The 15085-nt window shown below is 37.1% G+C and overlaps 1 protein-coding gene across 3 annotated transcripts in view; it reads right to left on the bottom strand.

Annotated features, from left to right (window-relative positions):
• Positions 1–15085, bottom strand: part of RAB6A (RAB6A, member RAS oncogene family) — a 91285-nt gene that overhangs the window by 69278 nt on the left and 6922 nt on the right. The window lies entirely within an intron of this gene.

Genomic DNA, 15085 nt, shown 5'->3' on the forward strand with positions numbered 1-15085 from the left:
CAACTGCTTCGAACCTTGTCAGCTACATTGGCCAGGTAACACTGAAAGAGACAAGATATTTAGATTTTCTAACTTTTCCCCACAAAAAGATTAATGTGCTATGATAATACAAGTTTAAATCAGATGCTATGATTTTAGTAACAGAGTTAAGCATAAAAATACAACAAACCACAACACTATCTGTAGTCCATCATGGTAACAAAGACACCTGAAAAAGGTACCTAGGGACCACAGCAAAAAAGCTCAGCTGAAAGCAAAACTCATTGCAATATTATACCCAGGATGTCTCACCTAGGTGATGCAATTTTACAGCAAAACAGAAAATCAATTAAACCAAGCTAACACTACACCCACGTAGCAAACCTAATCAAAAACACTGAAGTTCAATAAAGCTAGTAACCTTTCTCTAAGGACCAAAACTGAATAAAGATATTGTTTCTCCTAAAGTTTTTAAAAGAAGAAAACTACAACTACACTTGTACAATCACATTAAAAAAACAGGGAGAATGAATTCAGTCATATAAATTGCTAAAATAAGTAATTTCACAATATGGCTCAAAAGTTGTTTTTAATAAAGATTTTTTATTTCTTTACAATAATATTTATGTTAAAGGCATTATATCTATAATATGAATTTCCAGGCTGATGAAATGGAGATATCCTAAGTAAAAACAAAAAATAGTTAATTACACAAGAAGACAGAAAAGATATTCATATACAGGTAAAGACTCACTGATGAATAAAACATAAACAAATATATTAATTCTTGGATGGCTACTATTTCTCACTTCATTCCAAAACTACCAACTGCTAGGAAACAAGGAGGCTGGAGAATGAGATTGAAAACCAAATAACAGTAAGGCCTTGAAGACATGAGAAGTTTACGATGCACTGAGACACAAATATGCACCCATACAAGAGTCAACAAGAAAGCACTGTGCAAAGTAAGTGTCCATTCTCTACGCTGCCAGAGTTTGTTGTTATGTTGTGCTCAGTCACTCAATCATGTCCGACTCTCTGCGACCCCATGGACTGTAGCTCCTGTGTCCATGGGACTTTCCATGCAAGAATACTGGAATAAGTTTGCTTTTCCCCCTCCAGGGGATCTTCCTGACCCAGGGATCAAACCCAGTCTCCTGCACTGCAAGTGGATTCTTTACCACTGCGCCACCTTGGAGGCCCACTGCCAGAGGTATCATTCATCAATTTATAAACATTCTAATGCTCCCCAGTATTCATAAGCTAAAGATCCTTAGCAGGCACTCAAACTACTGTCATCTCCTACCCTGCCAAACATAAAAAACATCTGACAGTGATGGAAGGCTATTAGTTATTCTTCTTGCATAACATGTTCCTTTGAGCCTCTGAGATTTTGCTCACGTAACCTAATTTTGTGGAACTTTTCTTTCTGGTTACATTATGAACTTATGAATTCAGTATCAGATACAGTTCTGCCTGGAGGAGAGAAAAACTAAATTACCTCTCAACATTACTCTCAGCTGAATTCCCTGGTGGCCAAATGGCTAGGATTTTGGGCTTTCACTGATGTGGTCCAGGTTCAATCCCTGGTCACGAAACTGAGACTGTGCAAGTTGCGTGGTGCAGTGGAAAAAAAAAAAATTACTTTCAGCCTAAGATTGTATTTCAAGAAGTATTTTAGATGGCAGCAAGGCTTTTAACTTATTCTCACAACAGAGTCAACATCCATCTATGAATGTATCTTAAGGATAAAATGAGCTGAATTAATTTTAAAAGATACATGCATCCCAATGTTCATACCAGACTATTTACAATAGTCAAGACATGGAAGCAAGCTAAATGTCCACCAACAGAGGAATAGATAAAGAAGATGCGGTGTATATATACAATGAAATACTACTCAGTCATCAAAAAGAATGAAAAATGCCATTTGTAGCAACATGGAAGGACCTAGAGATTATCATTCTAAGTGAAATAAGTCACAAAGAGGAAGACAAATACCAAATGATTATCACCTATACACAGAATCTAAAATATGATACAAATGAACCTATTTACAAAACAGAGACTTACAGACTTAGAAAACAAACATGGTTATCAAAGGGAAAAGAAGGTGGGGGAGGGATAAATTAGGAGTCTGAGATTAGCAGATACAAACTACTATATAGAAAATAAAGAGGTTCTATTTATAGCACAGGGAACTATATTCAATATCCTATAATAAACTATAGTGGAAAAGAATATGAAAAAGAATATATGCATACATACACACTTACATATACATATAACAATCTAAAACTGATTCACTTTGCTGTACACCAGAAACTAACACAAATCAATTATACGTCAATAAAAAAAATTATTTTAAAAAGATGAGCTAGAAAAAAATCTGCATCCTCAAAGAACAGTTGAGTGCAAAGTTCAAAATTCTAGCATAAGTTTTACATTAGCTTTACTCAAGAACTTTTAAAGTCTAATTGTAGAAATTTAAGGTAGTTCAGACGGTAAAGCGTCTGCCTACAATGCGGGAGACCTGGGTTCAATCCCTGGGTCGGGAAGATCCCCTGGAGAAGGAAATGACAACCCACTCCAGTATTTTTGCCTGGAAAATCCCATGGATGGAGGAGCCTGGTAGTATACAGTCCATGGAGTTGCAAACAGTCGGACACCACTGAGCAACTTCACTGAAGGTAAGGAAGGGCTTCCCTGGTGACTCAGACTGTAAAGAATCCACCTGCAACTCGGGAGACCTGGGTTCGATCCCTGAGTTGTGAAGATCCCCTGGGAGGAGGGCATGGCAACCCACTCCAGTATTCTTGCCTGGAGAATACCCATGGACAGAGGAGCCTGGAGGTCACAAACAGTCGGGACACAACTGAGTGACTACGCACCCACACACAAGGTAAGGAAAAGCAAGATCCACTTTTTATAGTGGGAGAAAACTAGAAAAAATGGCAATATAAGAAACATCTCAAATTACCTTATTTATGCATTGTTTACCATTTTACCTTTCCCAATTTATAAATGATAAGCTGCAGAATAGGGACCTTGTCTATCTTGATCACAGCTACACTCACAGTTTTGGTACCTGCCTGCACGAAATGAAATAATGAAAGAAACCACCAAGTAGGCAGCATTCACTAAGGTTGTCAAGAGTCTGCATTTTTGGCAAGTTAAAAATAGATATAGCTCACAGGGACACACATCATAAAACTCAATAAACAGGTTTTAGAACCAGAAGGCCAAATTTACTAATCAATGTAAGAAATAGCTTTCATAAGGATGGGAATATTCAGGTCAATATGACTAGCAAATTTCCTCATTCAAGCTGACACTTAGGATTTATATGCTTTTCTACATGCTGCACTTCAATAAAAAGGTTTCCTTGTAAAATAAAAATCTAATCGTTGCCTGAAATGGTAACATGGGGTTTTATACACACACACACTTAAAGTACACATTGTAAGTCAAGTCAGAAGGAAGAATGGTAAGTAGAGTTAGAGTGCCAAGGTCCTTGAATTGTCCAGAAGGGTAAAGGAATCACTTACCTGTAGACTTGTAAGTCATGGCTGTGTGCCACAACTTCTAGGGTAATCACTTAATAGCAAGAAAAAAAAAAAAAAACGTATAACACCCCAACTAGGAAAGAATATGGAATAATTTTTTTAAAGACTACAAATCCAAATAACACAAGAGAAAAAAGAAATACTCAGGACAAAAAAAAGCACATTAAAATGATGGTAGATTTATTTTTAATCCAAATATATAATTATATTAAATGTAAATGTACTAGATTTCCCTGGTGGCTCAATGGTAAAGAATCTGCCTGCCAGTGCAGGAGACACAGGTTCGATCCCTGATCCAGGGAAGATCCCACATGCTGCAGAGCAACTAAGCCCATGTACCACAACTATTGGGTCTGTGCTCTAGAGGTCAGGAACCTCAACTACTGATCCCATGTGCCACAAACACTGAAGCCCAAGCTCCTTGTAGCCTGTGCTCTGCAACAAGAGAAACCACCGCAATGAGAAACCCCCACCCTGCAACTAGAGATTAATCCCCGCTTGCATCAACTACAGAAAAGCCCATGCAGCAATGAAGACCTAGCACAGCCAAAAATACATAAATATTTTTTAAAAATGTAAATGTACTAATGTTCCAATTTTAAAAACAATTACCAGACTGGACAAACACAAAACCCAACTAGATGACTACTAAGACACATCTGAAACATAAGAATACAAAAATGATGAATGTAAAAAGACAGAGGGACATTCCTGACAGTCCCACAGTTAAGACTCTGCATCCACATATGGATGGCTAATAGACAATGAAAAGATGCTCAATATTAGGAAAATGCAAATCAAAGCTACAATGAGGCATCATCTCACATCAGTCAGAATGGGCATCATCAAAAAGTCTACAAACGGTAAATGCTAGACAGGGTGTGGAGAAAAGGGAACCTTCCTGCACTGTTGGTGGGAATGCAACAGGCATTATAGAGAACAGTTTGGAGATTCTTTAAAAAACTAGGGAAAAAAAAAAACTACCATATGACCCAGCAATTGCACTGCTGGGTATATACCCTCAGGAAACCATAACTGAAAAGACACATGTACCCCAATGTTCACTGCAGCACTATTTACCATAGCTAGGACACAGAAGCAACCTAGATGTCCACTGGCAGATGAATGGATAAAGAAGTTGTGGTACATATACAAAGGACTATTAGTCAGCTATAAAAAGGAATGCATTTGAGTCTGTTTTAACAAAGTAGATGAACCTAGAGCCTATTACACAGAATGAGTAAGTCAGAAAGAAACAAGCATCATATATTAACATATATACATGGAATCTAGAAAGGTGGAACTGATGATCCTATTTGCAGGGCAGCTTCCCAGGTGATGCTGCTGGTAAAGAACCCACCTGCCAATGCAGGAAATATGAGGCAGGTTCAATCCTGGTTGGTGAAGATCCCCTGGAGTAGGAAATGGCAACCACTCCAGTATTCCTGCCTGGAGAATCCCATGGACAGAGGGGCCTTGTGGGCTATAGTCCATAGGGTAGCAAAGAGTAGCACATGACAAGCAACTTAGCACACAAAGGAGATGCAGATATGAAGAACAGACTTTTGTAAGAATGGGGGAGGGAGAGGGCAGGATGACTTGAGTAGTATTGAAACATATACATTGTTGTTGTTCAGTTGCTAGGTCATGTCCCGGTCCGACTCTTTGTGATCCCATGGACTGTAGCGTGTCAGGCTTCCTTGTTCTTCACTATCTCCTGGAGTTGGCTCAAACTCCTGTCCATTGAATCAGTGACGCTATCCAACCATCTCATCCTCAGCTGCCCCCTTCTCCTCCTACTCTCAATTTTTCCCAGCATCAGGGTCTTTCCCAATGAGTTGACTCTTCGCATCAGGTGGCCAAAGTATTGGAGTTTCAGTTTCAGCATCAGTCCTTCCAATGAATCAGGGTTGATTTACTTTAGGACTGACTAGTTTGAGTTCCTTGCTGTCCAAGGGACTCAAGAGTCTTCTCCAGCACCATGGTTAGAAAGCATCAATTCCACACTCAGCCTTCTTGATGGTCCAACTCTCACATCCACAAATGACCACTGGAGAAACCATAGCTTTGACTACACGGACCTCTGTCGGCAAAGTGGTGTCTCTGCTTTTGAATAGGCTGTCTAGCTTTGTCAAGCTTTCCCTCCAAGGAGCAAGCACCTTTTCATTTCATGGCTGCAGACACGGTCCATAGTGATTTTGGAGCCCAAGAAAATAAAATCTGCCTCAGTTTCCACTTTTTCTCCTTCTGTTTGCCATGAAGTGATGGGACCAGATGCCATGATCTTAGTTTTTGAATGCTGAGTTTTAAGCCAGCTTTTTCACTCTCCTCTTTCACCATCAAGAGGCTCTTTAGTTCCTCTTCACTTTCTGCCATAAGGGTGGTATCATCTGCATATCTGAAGTTGCTAATATTTCTCCAGGCAATCTTTGATACAGCTTGTGACACATATATATTACCATATGTAAAATAGCCAGTGGGAATTTGCTGTATGATGCAGGGAACCCAAAGCCAGTGTTCTGTGACAACCTAGTGGGGTGGAATGGGGAGGGAGGTGGGAGAGAGATTTAAGAGGGAGTGCGTGTGCTAAGCCACTTCAATTGTGTTCAACTCTTAGCAACTCTATGGACGTAGATCACCAGGCTCCTCTTCCACGGAATTCTCTAGTCAAGAATAGTGGAGTGGGTTGTCATGCTGTCTCCAGAAATCTTCCCAATGCAGGGATTGAACCCTCATCTTTTGCATCTCCTATACTGGCAGGCAGGTTCTTCACCACTAGTGCCAGCTGGGGAAGCCCTTAAGAGGGAGGGAACATGGGTACGCCCATGGCTGATTCATGCTGATGTATGGCAAAAAGCATCACAATAGTGTAAAGTAATTATCCTCCAATCAAACCTATACTAACATCAGAGTAAGTATATTAGTACGTGCTCATTCACTCAGTCATGTCTGACTTTTGCAACACCATGGACTGTACCCCACTAGGCTCCTATGTCCATGGGATGTCCCAGCAAGAATACTGGAGTGGGTTGCAATTTCCTCCTCCAGGGGATATTCCCAACACAGGGATCGAACCCACATCTCCTGCATTGGCAGGTGGATAACATCAAAGTAAACTTAAGGGCAAAAAGCATTACTAGAAATAGTGGAACACCTGATGATGATAAAAGGTTCAAGTCATCAAGACTATAACAACAATTCCAAATTTGTGCACACCTAATATCAAAGGCTCAAAAACACAAGTTAAAAATGGAAAAACTACAAGGATAAACATACAGAGACACAATCATGAGAAATTTTAACATACCTCTCTCAATAACAGGACAAAAACTGAATAAAGACACAGAATATTTGAACCACTTGATTAACAAAACTGATCCAGTGATCATATATTGAATTCTGCACCTAATATATACACATTCTCTTCAATCACACAGGGAATACTTATTAAAACTGACATAACATATGGACCATAAATAAAGTCTCAAGAAAATTAAAAACACTGAAAATACATTCTCTGACCACAGTACAATTAGATATCAAAAATATAAAGAAAATTATAAAAAATAATTCCCCAAGTGTTTGAAAATAATAACTTCTAAATAACCAATAAGTCAAAAGAGAAATCAGAAATTAGAAAGCATTTTGTACTGAATAACAAAAATGCTGCATAACAAATCTCCAAAACAGTACAATAGTACCTAAAGTGAATTTTATACAATTATACACACACACTTATATGCAGCATATGTTAGGAAAACAATGACAACAAAAAAACCCAGAGCTATATATTTCTCTCTTAGGAAGATGGAAAACATCAGCAAATAAACCAAAGAAACCATAAGAAAGGAAATAAAAAGCAGAAATAAGACAGAAAACACATGACTGAGAATCAGCAAGGCTGGTCAATAGTTTTCTGGGGGAAAAAAAACACATTAAATTTATATGTGCTCAGTTGCATCCAACCTGTGACCCCATGAACTGTAGCCCGCTGGGCTCCTCTGTCCATGGGATTTTTTCCAGGCAAGAATTCTGGAGTGAGTTGCCATTTCCTTCTCCAGAATTAAACTTATAAACCTTTAGTAAATCTTACCAAGGAATGAAAGGTACAGATAATGAGTATTAGAAACTAATGAAGCATGACTACAGACAGATCCTGCAGACATTAGAACATGAATAACTTGTGCTAATAAGTTTGAAACATTAGATGAAATGTACACAGTCCTAGAGTAGTAAGAAAAAATAAGAAAAGAAAATCTTAAATCTTACTAAAACATTGAAGCTCTACTTAAAAAATTTTTCCCATGGTCGCAGAAGTCCAGAATTGCCAAGCCACTCTTAAATAAAAAGAATAAGGTGGGAGGATTTGCTCTCTGGTAAATCAATAATTTTTATATTAAGTTATGAGTAGGTTTTGTATTATTGCAATAGTAGACAAAGCAATGATCAGAACAGAAATTCCAGAAACAGACTGTTTGTAAAATGAATTTACAGACAGACATTCATTAAAAAATTGACATGGCAGAGCACTGAGGAAAAGAAATGTTTTAAAATATATGATGTTGGGATAATTACACATCCATATTGAAAAAAATTAAACCTGACATCTATGTGATAGTACACATAAATACAATTTCAGGTGGATTATAAACCTAAATGTGAAAGGCAAAACAAAACACAAAAAGCAAAGCAAAATTTCTAAAGTATTATACGGGAAGCTATCTCCATTACTCACACTATGGAAAAACTACTTAAAATGGGACACAAAACTCAGATTTTTATAGACTGATACATCTATCTACATTAAAGCTAACATTTTCTATGAAAAAGTTGTCATTAAGAGTGAAAAACGCAAAAAAAAAAAAAAAGTGAAAAACGCAAGCAAGCATAAGTTGGTCTATTTAGAAGAAAAAATTACACGTTTGGTTTTTCTTTATGGAGAATAAAGGACACATGTTTTGAAGGAGAATGAAGCAACAGTTTAAGACTATCACAGTGTCTCTGTCACTGACTTTTAAAGTTTTTCTTTAAACTGTGAGTATAGTCTCTTTGATGTACACCTTAACTTTTCTGTCCATGGCAGAATTTAACCAAATAATTTTGATTTGGAAAAATACTTCTGATAATACAATAAAGTAATCAAAACTAAAAACCCAAAGAAAAAAGCAAAGCTCAAAAATACCCTCCTTACAACTCTATTAAAACACATTTCCAACATACTTTTTAAGTTACAAGAAATAAGAAAACTAAAGGCTTTGCTCTCATAGGATTTAAAACTGCCAATAAACATACCTTACAATATAGGTATATATTATTTAGGTGTGGAGGATAAATTCTTTAGTATTTTAGTTCAACTAGTTTTTGTTTTGTTTTAAAGACAGAATCTCCAAATAGTAGATCAGGATCTGGTCAAGCCCTGAAGTTGTTATATCTTCCTCATACCCCAATATTTCAGCGCAAGAGTATAGTCTACTTAGGTGGCTCTTTTACATTGTCTAAAGACATATTTTAGTCCTCTTTGAATTATTTCTACCCACTAATGATCACAAGATTTCCAGAAATTAGAATAGCTCCTTTTCACATAAATATTAAACATATCTAATTTTAAAACAGCATTTCTTCGGTATTTGCATTTCTTCTGTATTCATTCAGAGCTCTTCGGCTAAGCTTACTTCTCCAAAACAGTTTTCAAAATCCCTACTGGTACATTTATTACATGCCTTCCCTGGTGGCTCAGCAGTAAAGATACCACCTGCAATGCAGGAGATGTGGGTTTGATCCCTGGGTCAGGAAGATCCTCTGGAGAAGGAAATGGCGACTGCTCCAGTAGTCTTGCCTGGGAAATCCCAAGGACAGAGGAGCCTGGAGGGCTACAGTCCATGCGGTCGAAACAGAGTCGAACACAACTTAGTGACTACACAACATTCATTATATCCTCCCATATAAAAGCAATTTAAATGATCATTTCAAACACTAACCAATCTCATACTGAACACTGTGGCTATTCATTTTTTGTTCAACAGTATTTTTAGCATTTGTACCTAACACTCCTGTGCAACCACACATACAAAACTTCATATAGCATTATACTCTAATACCTTTTTTTCTATCCCACTCCCAACCCATGTCATGTAATTTATTCTATATTATACAAATAAATTTATCCAGACCATCACCAGAAGGTCTGATTAAATGAAGCTTATATTGAGGTAAGACCAACTAAAACTAACAAATAAGAACATTTAATTATCAACAAATATGGTTCTGCAGAACACAAAATAGAATGTTAAGCATTGTAGTTATACTTCTGGTTCTGTCTGAGCACGCCTAACTCTCCCAAGAAATCATTTCTCTGTTCAAAAAAGGAAGTATCTTCAGGTGATTTCATAACCCACTCTTAATGCTTCTACAATGTTTTCAGTCAGGAAATTCTTCCATATATATGACTTAAATTCACATGTTTTAGCTTAAGCCTTTCTCCTATTGTTCAGATCTTAGAACTGAAAATTAATAAGCCATTATCTTTTCTGTAAGATATTACAAATTCAAAGACTTTTTTCAGTTGTACTTTTGCTTCTTGAGGTGACTAAACAATTCTCATTTGAATATCACATTTTAATTCCATGATTAAATAAACCTATAATGTTCCTTGAGTATAAGCAACATTTTGAAGTGATTTTGATAATTCAGTATTAGCCAGTAACAATCACCAAAGCAAATTTTATCAAAGCCACTGAATTTTAAAACTAATTTGTTTATCTTACTATCTACTTAACAGTTTAAGTGACATGTATTAAAAATTGTCATGTAAATTACAAAATTCCAGTACAGCAAAATACCTGAGAAACACTTAAATTTATGTAACAGACTTAGTTCATATAGTTCAGCTTTCCACAGATGATTACAGTTTTTTCACTCTTATTGTTTCAGGAACACCAAAGTATCCTGTACTTTCTGCACAAATTTCACCTACACAAAATTTATCAAGGAAGGGTAGTAGATTTTGTGTTTCAGTACTAGAGCTCCAGAACCAGACTGCTGAGCGGAAACCCAAGTGTGGCCAGTTACTAAACTGTATACATTTGTATATATTGGGGTTAGCCAAGTAAAAGGTTCATTCTTTTTTCCCCATTAAGATGGCTCTAGTAGCACTCAGATATCTTTAACTTCATTCAAAACAAAATCAGATTGTATTGTGACAGATGTCATATCAGTGTACATTTTTTTTTTAAAAATTATCAAAATTCATGAATTTTTGTGTAGTCATTTTGAAGATGGAAGAAAAAAGGATCATTTTCGGCATATTAAGCTTTATTATTTCAATAAAGGTAGAAACCAACTAAAATGCAAAAAAGACGCACAGTATATGAAGAAGGTGCTGTGACTGATGGAACATGTCAAAAGTGGTCTGCAAAGCTTCATGCTGGAGATTTCTCAATAGATGATGCTCCACAGTTGGGTAGACCAATCGAAGTTGATAGCAATCAAAGCAAAGACATTAAATGAGAACAATCAACATTATACCATGTGGAATATAGCTGATATACTCAAAATATCTAAATCAAGCGCTGAAAACCACGGGCTGAAAATCAGCTTGGTTTTGTTAATCACTTTGATGTCTGGGTTCCATATAAGTTCACTGTATTTCTGCATGCAAATCTCTATGAAAACGTTCTGTTTTTAAAACAAACTGTGACAGGCAATGAAAACTAGATACTGCGCAATCATGTGGAATGGAAGAGATCATGGAACAAGCAAAATGAAACACCACCAACCACACCAAAGGCTGGTCTTCATTCAAAGATGATGATCTTGTACGCTGCTGCTGCTGCTGCTAAGTCGCTTCAGTCGTGTCCGACTCTGTGTGTCCCCATAGACTGCAGCCCACCAAGCTCCCGTCCCTGGGATTCTCCAGGCAAGAACACTGGAGTGGGTTGCCATTTCCTTCTCCAACGCATGAAAGTGAAAAGTGAAAGTGAAGTCGCTCAGTCGTGTCCGACTCTTAGCGACCCCATGGACTGCAGCCTGCTAGGTTCCTCCGTCTATGGGATTTTCCAGGCAAGAGTACCGGAGTGGGTTGCCAGTGCCTTCTCCGGATGATGTTGTATACACGGTGGTATTAGAAGGGGGTCCTCTATTACGAACTCCTGGAAAACCAAATGATTAATTCCAAGAAGAACTGCTCCCAATTAGACTAAGTGAAAGCAGTACTTAAGGAAAAGCATCCAGAACTGGTCAACAGAAAACAAACAATCTTCCATCAGGATAATGCAAGACTGTATGTTTCTCTGATGATACATGCTACAGCTTGGCTGGGAAGTTCTGATTCATCTGCCATATTCACCAGACACTGTACCTTCAGATGTCCATTTATTTCAGTCTTTATAAAGTTCTCTTAATGGAAAAACTCTCAACTCCCTGGAAGACTGTAAAAGGCACCTGGAACAGTTCTTTGCTCAAAAAAATAAAAAGTTTTGGGAAGATGGAATTATGAAGTTACCTTAAAAATGGTAGAAGGTAGTAGAACAAAACAGCGAATAGGCTGTTCAATAAAGTTCTTGGTGAAAATGAAAAATGTGTCTTTTATTTTTTAACTTAAAAAAATGAAAGCAACTTTTTGGCCAACTCAACACTACTGAGAAAAGTTATTTGAACCTATCTGTGCCTCAATTTCCTCATGGTAAAATGAGAATAAATAGTGGTTAAGAATCTGCCTTGCAGTGCAGAGAAGGCAAGTTCAATCCCTCATGGGGGAACTAAGATCCCACATGCTGCAGAGCAACTAAGCCCGAGCACTCCGGAGGCCATGCCTTGCAACTAGAGAGCCCGCATGCTGCAACGACGGAGCCTGCACGTCACAACTAGAGTCCACGCGCCACAACAAAAGACCCTGCATGATGCAACTAAGACCCAACACAGTCAAATAAACAAACATACAGAGAAAGAATATCAATCAGACTGAGACTGAAATAACCACTTAGATTGTTTTTACATAAAAGACTAAATACTACAGTAAATATATTGAAAACAAATGTACAATATTTTGGAGAGGAAAGTTTTTAAGAATTTTGGAAGTACAAAAAGAATCCTCTATTTAAAATTAAACATACTCAGTCTTTCTGTGGAGAGGAACTATTTTCAATTTCTGGAGGCTTTGTGAGGATTAAATCGGTAGGAATACGAGAGGGTGCTGACAGTAAATCCCTGCATGGAGCCTACAGAGAATCATCTATGCAGCCCACATTATATGGGTAGATTCTTTTCATTTTACATAGAGATTAAAATAAACTCTAAGAGCACATACTATATAAGGTGGTAGAGCAAAGACCATAGTTCAGTATCCCTAACTCTTGCCCTCCAACTTTTCCCCCACATCACATTAACTATAAAAATTTCATGGACCAAAGGAAATAAACATTCCATATTAAACAACTTGAAAAACAAACATAAGAGGTTGCAAATTAATAACTGCAATAGCCATCCAGTTTTGTTCTATTTACTTAATGTCAATATGCTGGTGCTTATGTCATCTTCTTAAAGATCAGTTTCCTAATGCCTGGCCAGATTCAATATCTTATGGTTGCCTATATGAAGGACATTATGCTAGACACCAAGTACAGAAATTTAAAAGATCTAAGATGGATTTTGTGCAGCCTTAAGAACTATCAGATTTAGAATAAAGTAACCATTTAGATTGTGTTTACATAAAAGAGAATATTACAGTAAAAACTTTGAAAACAAATGTACAATATTCTAAGAGGAAAGTTTTAAGAATTTTGGAAGTACAAAAGGAATGCTTTATCTAAAACTAAACGAACTCAGTCTTTTTGTGAAATGGAACTATAGATCAAAATATCTTTAGTCCAGAGGTGGCCTAAAATCTGTCTAAATCACATTCTCTATTTCCCTATTATAAACAACTTAACTCACCTTCTAATTTAAAGTACACATCTCCATTCAGCTCCAAGAAAGCTGGCAACCAAACTTATCCTCTCCAGCAGAACACTGGACAACTCTCCTTTAAGAAATGTGACTGGCAAAAAGACTTAAAAGAGCTAACATCAGAGACTTTCCCCCAAAAGAAATCAGGCAAATTGTCCTACAGAGATGCCCAATAAACCCACCTAAGAACTTAAAAGCAAATTTTTGTGCTCAACTCTTAAAAAAAGGCAGACAGTTAAGAATACTAGTTCTCTGAGGACCACATTAAACAAGAAATTAAAAAACTAGAATAAAAAGTGAAAAGCAATTTACAAAAAACTGAGTAATGAGAAAGTCATATCCTTTTAATGTTCTCAAAATGACAAGAGATACAGCAGAAATTAACAAACGTTGAAAATCAATTACACTTCAATAAAAAAAATTTTAGTGACAAGATGCTAGACTCAAAAAAGATTCTACAGACAGAAACAATCAGAAAACAAAGAGCTCTTTGAAATTAAAATGATAGCACAAATAAATGTAATAGAAGTTGAGAAAATCTTTTGAGAATTAAAACAGAAACAAATGAAAAAGGGACAAGATAAAATACAATTAGAGGATCAATCCACAAGGTCTAATAAGAATTCCAGAGTGAAAATGGAGAACAGAATATCACATTAGTTAAGTCAAGAAATTTTCCTGAAACGAAACTTGTTTCCAATTTGAAAGGATTTACACCTATTACTCAGCACATAAAACGAAAACAAACACATTATCATGAACGATCAAAAGACGAAGAGTTATAACGGCAACACTAGACACTACAAGACAATATATTAATGTCTTCAAATTTCTGAAGAAAAAACACATCCAACCTAAAATTCTAACACCACCAAACTTCAGTGTAAGGGCTGTACAAACACATTTTCAGATACACAAGGTCTAAAAAAACTTTCTCCCATGTTCCTTTTTGGGATTTTCTCCAAGATGGCAGAGTAGAAGGACGTGTGCTCATCTTCTCCTGCGAGAACTCCTAAGAATCTGTATGCAGGTCAAGAAGCAACAATTAGAACTGGACATGGAACAACAGACTGGTGCCAAATTGGGAAAGGAGTATGTCAAAGTTGTATACTGTCACCCTGCTTATTTAACTTATATGCAGAGTACATCATGAGAAATGCTGGGCTGGATGAAGCACAAGCTGGAATCAAGATTGCTGGGAGAAATATCAATAACCTCAGATATGCAGATGAAACCACCCTTATGGCAGAAAGTGAAGAACTAAAGAGCCTCTTGATGAAAGTGAAAGTGGAGAGTGAAAAAGCTGGCCAAAGTATTGGAGTTTCAGCTTCAGCATCAGTCCTTCCAAAGAATACCCAGGACCGATCTCCTTTAGAACGGACTGGTTGGATCTCCTTGCAGTCCCAGGGACTCTCAAGAGTTCCATCTTCACCATTACCATCATTCAGTTCAGTTTAGTTCAGTCACTCAGTTGTGTCTGACTCTTTGCAACCCCATGGACTGGTTGGATTTCCTTGCAGTCCAAGGGATTCTCAAGAGTCTTCTCCAACACCACAGTTCAAAAGCATCAATTCTTCAGCCCTCAGCTTTCTTCACAG

This window comes from Bison bison, unplaced genomic scaffold (genome assembly GCF_000754665.1).
Source record: "Bison bison bison isolate TAMUID 2011002044 unplaced genomic scaffold, Bison_UMD1.0 scf7180017864276, whole genome shotgun sequence".
NCBI classification, from domain to species: Eukaryota; Metazoa; Chordata; class Mammalia; order Artiodactyla; family Bovidae; genus Bison; species Bison bison.